Genomic DNA, 10,006 nt, shown 5'->3' on the forward strand with positions numbered 1-10,006 from the left:
TACAATAGAACCTTACTTAATCAGAATCTTTGAAAGTGAGGCCAAGACATTGGAATTTGAATAAGTTACAGATGATTCTTCAGTAGGACCTTGGTGCCTTGGTGAAGTCTCTCATTTCTGGCACTAAGTATCACCTTCACAATTTTTGTCACACTTGTCTTTTTTATTTATTGAATTACTTTATCATTTAAATTACGTTTTATTGGGGCACCTGGGTGGCTCAGTGGGTTAAGCCTCTGCCTTCGGCTCAGGTCATGGTCTCAGGGTCCTGGGATCAAGCCCCACATTGGGCTCTTTTCAGCAGGGAGCCTGCTTCTCCCCCACCCGACTGCCTCTCTGACTACTTGTGATCTCTGTCAAATAAATAAAATCTTAAAAAAATTACTTTTTATTCCTCTTAATTTTTAAAATTGTAGTATATCTTAACTATAGTAAAATCTGTCATGCTATATATATAGTTCTATGAGTTTTGATAAATACATGATGTCATACATCTTCCACCACAATAAAAATACAGAACCATGGGGTGCCTGGGTGGCTCAGTGTGTTAAAGCCTCTGCCTTCGGCTCAGGTCATGATCCCAGGGTTCTGGAATGGAGCCCCACATCAGGATCTCTGGTCAGCAGGGAGCCTACTTCCCTTCCCCTCTCTCTGCCTGCCTCTCTGCCTACTTGTGGTCTCCGTCTGTCAAATAAATAAATAAAAATCCTTAAAAAGATACAGAACCATTTTATCACTTTCCAACATTGCCTGATACACTTTATAGGTATCACATCCCCAAACCTTAGTTCCTTGCAGCTCCAACCTATTTACTTAACTATATATAGTTTGGTGTGTAATACATATAATATTGAACATCATATAAATGGAATTATAAGTATAACATTTTGAGTCTAACTTTTTTCACTGAGAAAAATGCATTTGAGAGTCTTTCCTATAGGTGTGTAACAGTAGTTTTCCTTCATATTTTTGAGTAGTATTTCATGAAAAGCAAGTAAATGGATTTGCTTATCCATTCACTGACTGAAATACATACAGATTATTCCCAGTATTTTTTTTGGCAACTATGAATAAAGCAACTCTAAATATTTATGTACAAGTGTTGTGTGAGCATATGCTTTTATTTCTCTTGGAAAAATCTCCAAGAGCAGGGTTGATACATTGTATGGTGAGTGTATGTTGAATTTTATAAGAAATGATCAAATTGTTTTCCAAAGTAGTGACATCATTTTTTTTTTAAAGATTTTATTTATTTATTTGACAGAGAGAAATCACAAGTAGATGGAGAGGCAGGCAGAGAGAGAGAGAGAGAGAGAGGGAAGCAGGCTCCCCGCTGAGCAGAGAGCCCGATGCAGGACTCTCCATCCCAGGCCCCTGAGACCATGACCTGAGCTGAAGGCAGCGGCCTAACCCACTGAGCCACCCAGGCGCCCAGTGACATCATTTTTGAATTCACAAAAATAATGTATGAAGCTTCCAGTTGCTCTGTTTTGTTTTTAAATTTTGTTTCACTTTTTAGCCATTCTAACAAGTGTGTAGAGTTTACTGTACTTTTAATTTGCATTTACTAATTATTAGTGATGTTGGCCATCTTTTTGTACATCTTTTTTTTTTTTTAGCTAAATTCAAATCTTCTTTGATGAGGTGTCTATATAAATACCTTTCCATTTTAAAGAAGATTTTATTTATTTATTAGAGAGAGAGAGCATGAGCAGAGGCAGAGGCAGAGAGAGAAGCAGACTCTGGCTGAGCAAGGAGCCCAATGTGGGACTCGATCCTAAGACTCCAAGATCATGACCTGAGCTGAAGGCAGATGCTTAATGGACTGAGCCACCCAGGGGATCATATTTTGCCATTTTCTAGTTGAACTTTTCATTTCTTTTCTTTTTCCTCCAGTTTTATTGAGACATACTTGATGTACAGTATTATGTAAGTTTAAGCTGTATGTGCAATGACTTGACCTGCATATATTGTGAAATGATGACCACATTAAGTTTAGTTACATTGATCATCTTGTCGCCAGCTAGACCCCAAGACCTGGCCTTTACTGCCTGCCTGCTTGTGCTCACTAACCTCTTATATTTCCCTAAGCTCTTCTTTCAGGCTTTTCTGTTAATTCAGGCTAATGAAACCAGAAACCAGTCCTCCCCAAAGATGATGGTGACTGATAAGACCACCTGCTGGTCCAGACAACCCAGATTCTTTTAGTTTACACCCACCCCTCAACTCATGTCTATGCAGATGGACCTCAGAGTGAAGCTTGGACTGACCTACAGTTATGTTTACCTCATTATAATACTGAAATCTCCACCCAAGGAGGAACACAAGCCTCATTTACATAACATGCAGTATGTGTGTAGGCTATTTCCTTAAGGCACATGCAGGACCTTGTGCCCACCTCTGCATACAATAAGAAGACATTCATCCTAACCCTAATCAAAAGGAACCCACCCATTCACCCTCTAGAAGAGTCAGGGCTTTGGAAGTCATTCCCTGTGATCTCATTCACAGCAAATAAAATTTTCTTCCGGGGACAACTCACCTGGTTCAGTTTTTGACTGACCAAGGAGCAAACTCATGTGGGTGCAGTTAAGATTACACAAAGATTTTAAGAAAAAGGAAAAAAAAAGTTTTATCCTTGTGATGAGAACTTTAGGATCAACTTTCTTAGTAACTTTCAAATGCACCAACAACAGTCTTAAGTACAGTCTTCATGTTGTACATCGCATTCCCAATACTTATTTATGTAATCACTGGAAACTTACACCTTTTGCCACTTTCATCCAGTAAAAAATGGAACATTTCATGAATTTGTGAGTCATTCACGCAGGGGCCATTTTACTCTTCTCTGTATCTTTCTGGTTGTAGGTGCACATGTTACTGAAGCAAGCTTGTTTTTCTTTTTTTGGAATTTTGAGAGTTTTTTAAAAATATTCTGAAAGAACAATAAATCCCTCCTAAAATATATGTTTTGTAAATATTTTCTCTCAGTTTTGGCTTCCTTCATTTTCTTTCTTATTTTAGAAAAGATTTTATTTATTTATTATAGTGAGAGAGAGATTGAGAGCGCAAGCAGGGAGAGTGGCATGACCTGAGACAAAGGAAGACATTTAACCAACAGGACCACCTAGAAGCCCCTGGCTTCCTTCGTTTTCTTAACAGTGTCTATATAGAGCAGAAGTTTTTTAACTGATAAAATGTTATTATCAAAGTTTTCCCTTTTATGTATTGGATTTTTGGGATCATAATCTAAGAAATTCTACCAAATATACAGTTAGAAGTTCTATATGTTTTCTTCTATACGTTTTCTCATTTTAGCTTTTACACAATTTATTTTGAGATAGGTTTTTTTTTTTTAAATTTTATTTATTTATTTGACAGAGAGAGATCACAAGTAGGCATAGAGACAGGCAGACAGAGAGTGGGGAAGCAGGCTCCCTGCAGAGCAGAGAGCCCGACGTGGGCCTCTATCCCAGGACCCTGATGTCATGACCTGAGCCGAAGGCAGAGGCTTAACCCACTGAGCCACCCAGGTACCTGAGTTAGTTTTTGAATATAGTGCCAAGTGTGGGTCAAGGTTTATTTATTTTGCACTTGAATTACAACTGTTAGAACAACTTTTTTTGAAAGGCTGCCTTTCCCCTCTGAATTGTCTTTGTAATTTATCAAAGATCAATGGTCCATACATACATGGTGTAAATCTACTTCTGCATACTCTATTCTGTTCCTTTTGTCTTTGTGTCTATTCTTCATCAAAACCTACTGTAGCTTTATAGTAAGTCTTGAAATCAGATAGCATGAGTCCTCCACTTTGTTCTTCCTGCCCAAAATTCTTTGAGCAACTCTAGTTCTTTTTATTCTCAATGTAAGTTTTACAATCAATTTGTCAATATTAAGAATATGAATATATATATACACATATATACCTATGTTATTTGTGTGTGTGTATGTGTGTGTGTGTATTTATCTCCTTCAGGGATTTTCTTTGGGATTGCATTGAATCTATAGATCAGCTGGCAAAGAATTTGAGAACTTAACAACACTTGACACTTCCTATTTATGAAGTGATTTGTAGTTTTCAGTACACAAGCACTGTACATATTTGGATGAATTTATACATAAATATTACATACTTGTTTTTAGTTCTATTATGAAGAGTATTGATTTTTAAATTAAAATTTGTCAATTATTCATTAGCAATACAAAGAAATAGAATTTGTTTTTGATTATTACATTGTATCTTATCTCCTTATTAAATTTACTCACTAGTTCCAGTGGACTATTTTTAGATTCTGTGCGATTGTTGACATAACTATTTCTTCCTTCCAGTCTGTAGACCTTTTTACTTTTTGTTTTCCTTCTCTTACTGTATTACCTAAGACTTCCAATGTGTTGTTGAATAGGGATGGTGAGAACATAATTTTAAGGGGAAACATTCATTCCTTCTTTTATTATAATGTTTCTTATAGATTTTAATTTTTTAAAGATATTCTTTATTGGATTAACTAAATTCACTTCTATTTTTAGTTCACTGAGAGTTTATAATTATAAATGGATGTGAAACTTTACATTTCTTGCATCTATTGAAATGATCATAAGGTTTATTTGCTTTAATCTCTTGATATAATAATTGCTAGAGATTGATATTCAAAAAATTGACCCGATTTTGAATTCTGAAGGCGAATGGCATTTGGTCATAATTCATGATTTGTATTCTGTGTTACTGGATTTGATTTGTTGCTACGATATTTTTTTTTAAAGATTTTATTTATTTATTTGACAGAGATCACAAGTAGACAGAGAGGCAGGCAGAGAGGGAGAAGCAGGCTCCCTGCTGAGCAGACAGCCCGATGCAGGCCTCGATCCCAGGACCCTGAGATCATGACCTGAGCCGAAGGCAGCGGCTTAACCCACTGAGCCACCCAGGCGCCCTGTTGCTATGATATTAATGACGATGATGATGATGATGATTATGATGATGATATGAAGAATTATATTTGAGGATTTTTGTGTCTCCTGTTGTGATAGGTATGGTAATATCTGGTTTTGACTTCAGGGTAATGATAGAATGATTAAGTAAGTATTTCCTTCTCCTCTTTTTTTTAGAACATTTTTATGTCAAATTATTATTATTTCTTCCTTAACTTTTTGACAGAATTTTCCAGTAAAGCCATCCTGGGCCTGGAATTTTTGTTAGAAGAGTTTTAAGAAAGCATTTAATTTTTTTTAACAGAGACAAAGTATTCAAATCATCTATTTCTTCCCAAGTGACCTTTGGTAATTTGTGTTTCTTAAAGAATTTGCCTATTTTATTTATATTTTCACTTTTACTATATGATGAATAATATTCCCTTATTAACATTTTAATGTCTCTAGAACATATTTCTGTCCAGATGTTGATAATTTATATAAATTTCTTAGTCAGAGGGACTAGAATCTCTGCTCGATTTTAAAAGTCTTTTTGGAGCTGGAGCAAATAATCCTAAAATTTGTATGGAATCATAAGAGACCCTGAATCACTAGGGAAATGTTGAAAAACAAAAATAAAACTGGGGACATCACATTACCCGATTTTAAACTTTACTACAAAGCTGTGATCACCAAGGCAGCATGGTACTGGCATAAAAACAGACACATAGACCAGTGGAACAGAGTAGAGAGCCCAGATACGGACCCTCAACTCTATGGGCAAATAATCTTCGACAAAACAGGAAAAAATATACAGTGGAAAAAAGACAGTCTCTTCAATAAATGGTGCTGGGACAACTGGACAGCTATATGTAGAAAAATGAAACTCGACCATTCTCTTACACTGTACACAAAGATAAACTCAGAATGGCTAAAAGACCTCAACGTGAGACAGGAATCCATCAGAATCCTAGAGGAGAACCTAGGCAGTAACCTCTTCGATATCAGCCACAGCAACTTCTTTCAAGATATGTCTCCAAAGGCAAAGGAAACAAAAGCAAAATGAACTTTTGGGACTTCATCAAGATCAAAAGCTTCTGCACAGCAAAGAAACAGTCAAGAAAACCCACGGAATGGGAGAAGATATTTGCAAATGACAGTACAGACAAAAGGTTGATATCCACGATCTATAAAGAATTCCTCAAACTCAACACACACAAAACAGACAATCATATCAAAAAATGGGCAGAAGATATGAACAGACACTTCTCCAATGAAGACATCCAAATGGCTATCAGACACATGAAAAAATTTTCATCATCACTGGCCATCAGGGAGATTCAAATTAAAACGACCTTGAGATACCACCTTACACCAATTAGAATGGCCAAAATTAGCAAGTCAGAAAACAACGTGTGTTGGAGAGGATGTGGAGAAAGGGGAACCCTCTTACACTGTTGGTGGGAATGCAAGTTGGTGCAGCCACTTTGGAGAACAGTGTGGAAATTCCTCAAGAAATTAAAAATAGAGCTTCCCCTATGACCCTGCCATTGCACTACTGGGTATTTACCCCAAAGATACAGATGGAGTGAAAAGAAGGGCCATCTGTACCCCAATGTTTATAGCAGCAATGGCCACAGTTGCCAAACTGGAAAGAACCAAGATGCCCTTCAACAGACGAATGGATAAGGAAGATGTGTTCCATATACACTATGGAGTAATATGCTTCCATCAGAAAGGATGAATACCCAACTTTTACAGCAACATGGATGGGACTGGAAGAGATTATGCTGAATGAAATAAGTCAAGCAGAGAGAGTCAATTATCCTATGGTTTCACTTATTTGTGGAGCATAACAAATAGCGTGGAGGACAAGGGGAGATGGAGAGGAGAAGGGAGTTGAGGGAAATTGGAAGGGGAGGTGAACATGAGAGATTATGGACTCTGAAAAACAATCTGAGTTTTCAAAGGGGCAGGGGGTGGAAGGTTGGGGGAACCAGGTCTTGGGTATTAGAGAGGGCACAGATTGCTTGGAGCACTGGGTGTGGTATAAAAACAATGAATACTGTTATGCTGAAAAGAAATTAAAACAAAACAAAACTAAACTAAAGTCTTTTTGAAGGGCACATGGTGGCTCAGTCAATTAAGCTTCTGATTCTTGGTTTTGGTACAGGTCATGAATTCAGGGTTTTGAGATCGAGCCCCATGTTGGTTCTGCATTCAGTGTGGAGACTGCTTGAGATTCCCACTCGCTCTGTCCCTGCTCTGTTGCTTGCATTCTCTCTCTAAAATATATAAATATTTTTTAAAAGTCTTCTCGAAGAACCTGTTTTCAGTGTTATTTTCTTGTTTTAAATTTTAATGATTTCTACTTTCATTGTTATTTTTCCCTCCCTCTGTTTGTTTTGAAGGTTTTTGTTTTGTTTTTAAGATTTTATTTATTTGTATGAGATAGAAAGAGTGAGACCAAGTGAGAAAGAGAATATCAGAAGGGGGAAGGAGCAGAAGGAGAGGGAGATGCGGGCTCTCCACTGAGCAGGGAGGTTGACTTGAGGCTCAATCCCAGGACCCTGGGATCATGACCTGAGCTGAAGGCAGACTCTTAACTGACTTAGCCACCCAGGCATCCCTGTTTGCTTTGATTTTAATTTGCTTTTTCTTTTCTTTTTTTTTTTTTTTCTCCCCTATTCTCTTAAGGTGCAAGCTTAGGTCATTGATTGTAAACTTTTCTTTTTAATGTAAACATTAATGTAATAAAGTTCCATCCGTGTGGTGCTTCAGCATATCCCAGTTTTTTATAATATTGTATTTTTAATTTCATTCAATTCAAAGTATTTTCTAATATTCTTGTAATTTTCTCTTTGAACCATGCATTATTTAAATGCATGTTTTAAAGATTCCTAGTATTGGGGTTTTCTAATTTTCTGTCTCTCCTTCTATGGGTTATGGTCTCAATATTGGTAGTTTCTGAAATCTTTGCTGTCCTGCATTTGGTCTGTTCTCTACATGTGCCATTCAAAGGTAACATAAGTAAACCTATGTAATGGATTTGCCAACTTACAGAGTCAGTCTTAGTAATGGAGACAAACTCATAGTTGTAATGTTTCATTCAGAAAGAACCGAAACTTGGAAATGAAACTACAGTTTTGTTTTTTGTTTGTTTTTGTTTGTTTGTTTTAACCAAACTTTTGCATATGGAAGTGTTCCCTGGAGAAACTGCCAAAAGACAGGTTGTGGAGCTTCAGATTCTGATTCAGGAGGGTGGAGGTGGGCCCCAAGAACTTACCTTTTTTTTTCCCCCATTTAATTAGTTTAATTTTATTTTTTTTAGTGTTCCAAAATTCATTGTTTATGCACCACACCCAGTGCTCCATGTAATATGTGCCCTCCATAATACCCACCACCAGTCTCTCCCAACCCCCTCTCCCTCCCCTCCAAAACCCTCAGTTTCTCAGAGTCTACAGTCTTTCATGTTTTGTCTCCCCCTCTGATTTACCCCAACTCACTTCTCTTCTTCTCCCAGTATCCTCCATGTTATTCCTTATGCTCCACAAGTAAGTGAGACCATATGATACTTTACTGTCTCTGCTTGACTTATTTCACTCAGCTTAACTTGCACTTTTAACAGTCCCCTCCACGAGACTGCTATTACATGTCTGTGGGCTACACTGAGTATTGCTGGTAGAGAAGGCTTCTTGTGGTCTACCTTCTGCCAGACATGGAGTTTTATCCCTCTCAGTCCACTCCGCAGTTCAGTCATATCAAACCTTTAGTGCCCTGGACTAAATTGCATTTCCCACCATGTCTGCCTGTCCCATTCCTATCTCAGAGCTGCTCATCTCTCAGAAGCAGATAGGGGTGTGTGAGCCACTCATCCAGAAGACTGTCCCCAAGAAGCTGAGTACCTGCAGGAAGAAACTATAATCATTTCTGAAGTTACTTCTCATTTCTTGGTCCTGGGAGAGACTTCAGCCCTGCAATCATGCATCCTCCTCCTCACTGAATCCCTCCTGCTATGCATGCATCATTTCAGTCACACAACTGTCACTGAAGGTAGTAAGAGTATGGGATGCGGCTGGTACCTCAAGAGGATTTTCCCTAGGACCTTCCTTCTAAGTAGAACATGCGGCTTCTTGGTTTTCACTGACACAGTGACTTCTGTATTTTCTGCTTTCGACCATTAATTTCTCTTTCAGTCAAATGGAGGCCAAGTGCAGAGTTTGTTAAAGAGAGTACCTCATAATGATTGACCCTGCTTTGTTGAAAGGAGATAAATCACTTTTGTGATTGACTTTTAATCTGTGGGAATGTGAGTATGCTACTTAACCCTTCTGTATCTCTTCTTTATCATCATTAAAATGTGGGACATAATAATAACTATGTTTCAGGACTAAGTTAGCTAACTGAGATAAGATGCCTAACAGAATGAAATCTAATTTTTCTGATTTATGCTTACTATCACTGTTCTTTTCATATCTGTCTGTATATTATGACTTTAGCTTCTGGTGATGAGGGTCTACCCAGCAAGCTTTTGTCAGCATGGACAGAGGGGATCACACATACTGAAAATACCTGTTAATTTCCTGCGGGAAAGGAAAGATAGTTACTTTTCAAGAGGATCTAATCAAAATCAGGACCTTTCAGAGCTCCCTCCCTCATGCCCAGAACTAAGCTATGTTCAGAGTTCAATCTTTGGTAATTCCTGGTACTGAGAGATGTTGGGACACCCATGAAGGCCCCAGGAACTGTGGTCTTTACATGTCTTTATTACAACCTTGAACACATATCCCTACACTTGTTCCATCATGAGGTGTGGTTGCAGAGTATCTCATGTACTTAGTCCTAATAAAAGACCATATTCCATGAAATAACTCTACCCAATCCTAAGCCCCATAGCTGGAAATCTACCAAGAGACACTTCAGGCTAAAGTTGACACACATTTGATTAGTGTTACGTCCTGGGCCATTATTCACTTCGCACACATAGTAACTACTAGAAGCATCCAACAGTTAGACCAGATTATGTTCTGTCTTTTCCAAACAGTTGTTTAATTATTAGAATTAAGTATCTGGAAACTTGGTAACAAATGTTTGGAAA

At 37.7% G+C, this 10,006-nt stretch overlaps 1 non-coding gene across 1 annotated transcript; it reads right to left on the bottom strand.

The window, feature by feature from the left end:
• Positions 1-2,787: 2,787 nt before the first annotated feature.
• LOC132022911 (U6 spliceosomal RNA) lies at positions 2,788-2,891 on the bottom strand. The gene has a single exon (XR_009405798.1). It is a non-coding gene; the product is annotated as a U6 spliceosomal RNA (small nuclear RNA).
• Positions 2,892-10,006: the final 7,115 nt, after the last annotated feature.

Source organism: Mustela nigripes, chromosome 7 (genome assembly GCF_022355385.1).
Source record: "Mustela nigripes isolate SB6536 chromosome 7, MUSNIG.SB6536, whole genome shotgun sequence".
In the NCBI taxonomy this organism is placed as follows: domain Eukaryota; kingdom Metazoa; phylum Chordata; class Mammalia; order Carnivora; family Mustelidae; genus Mustela; species Mustela nigripes.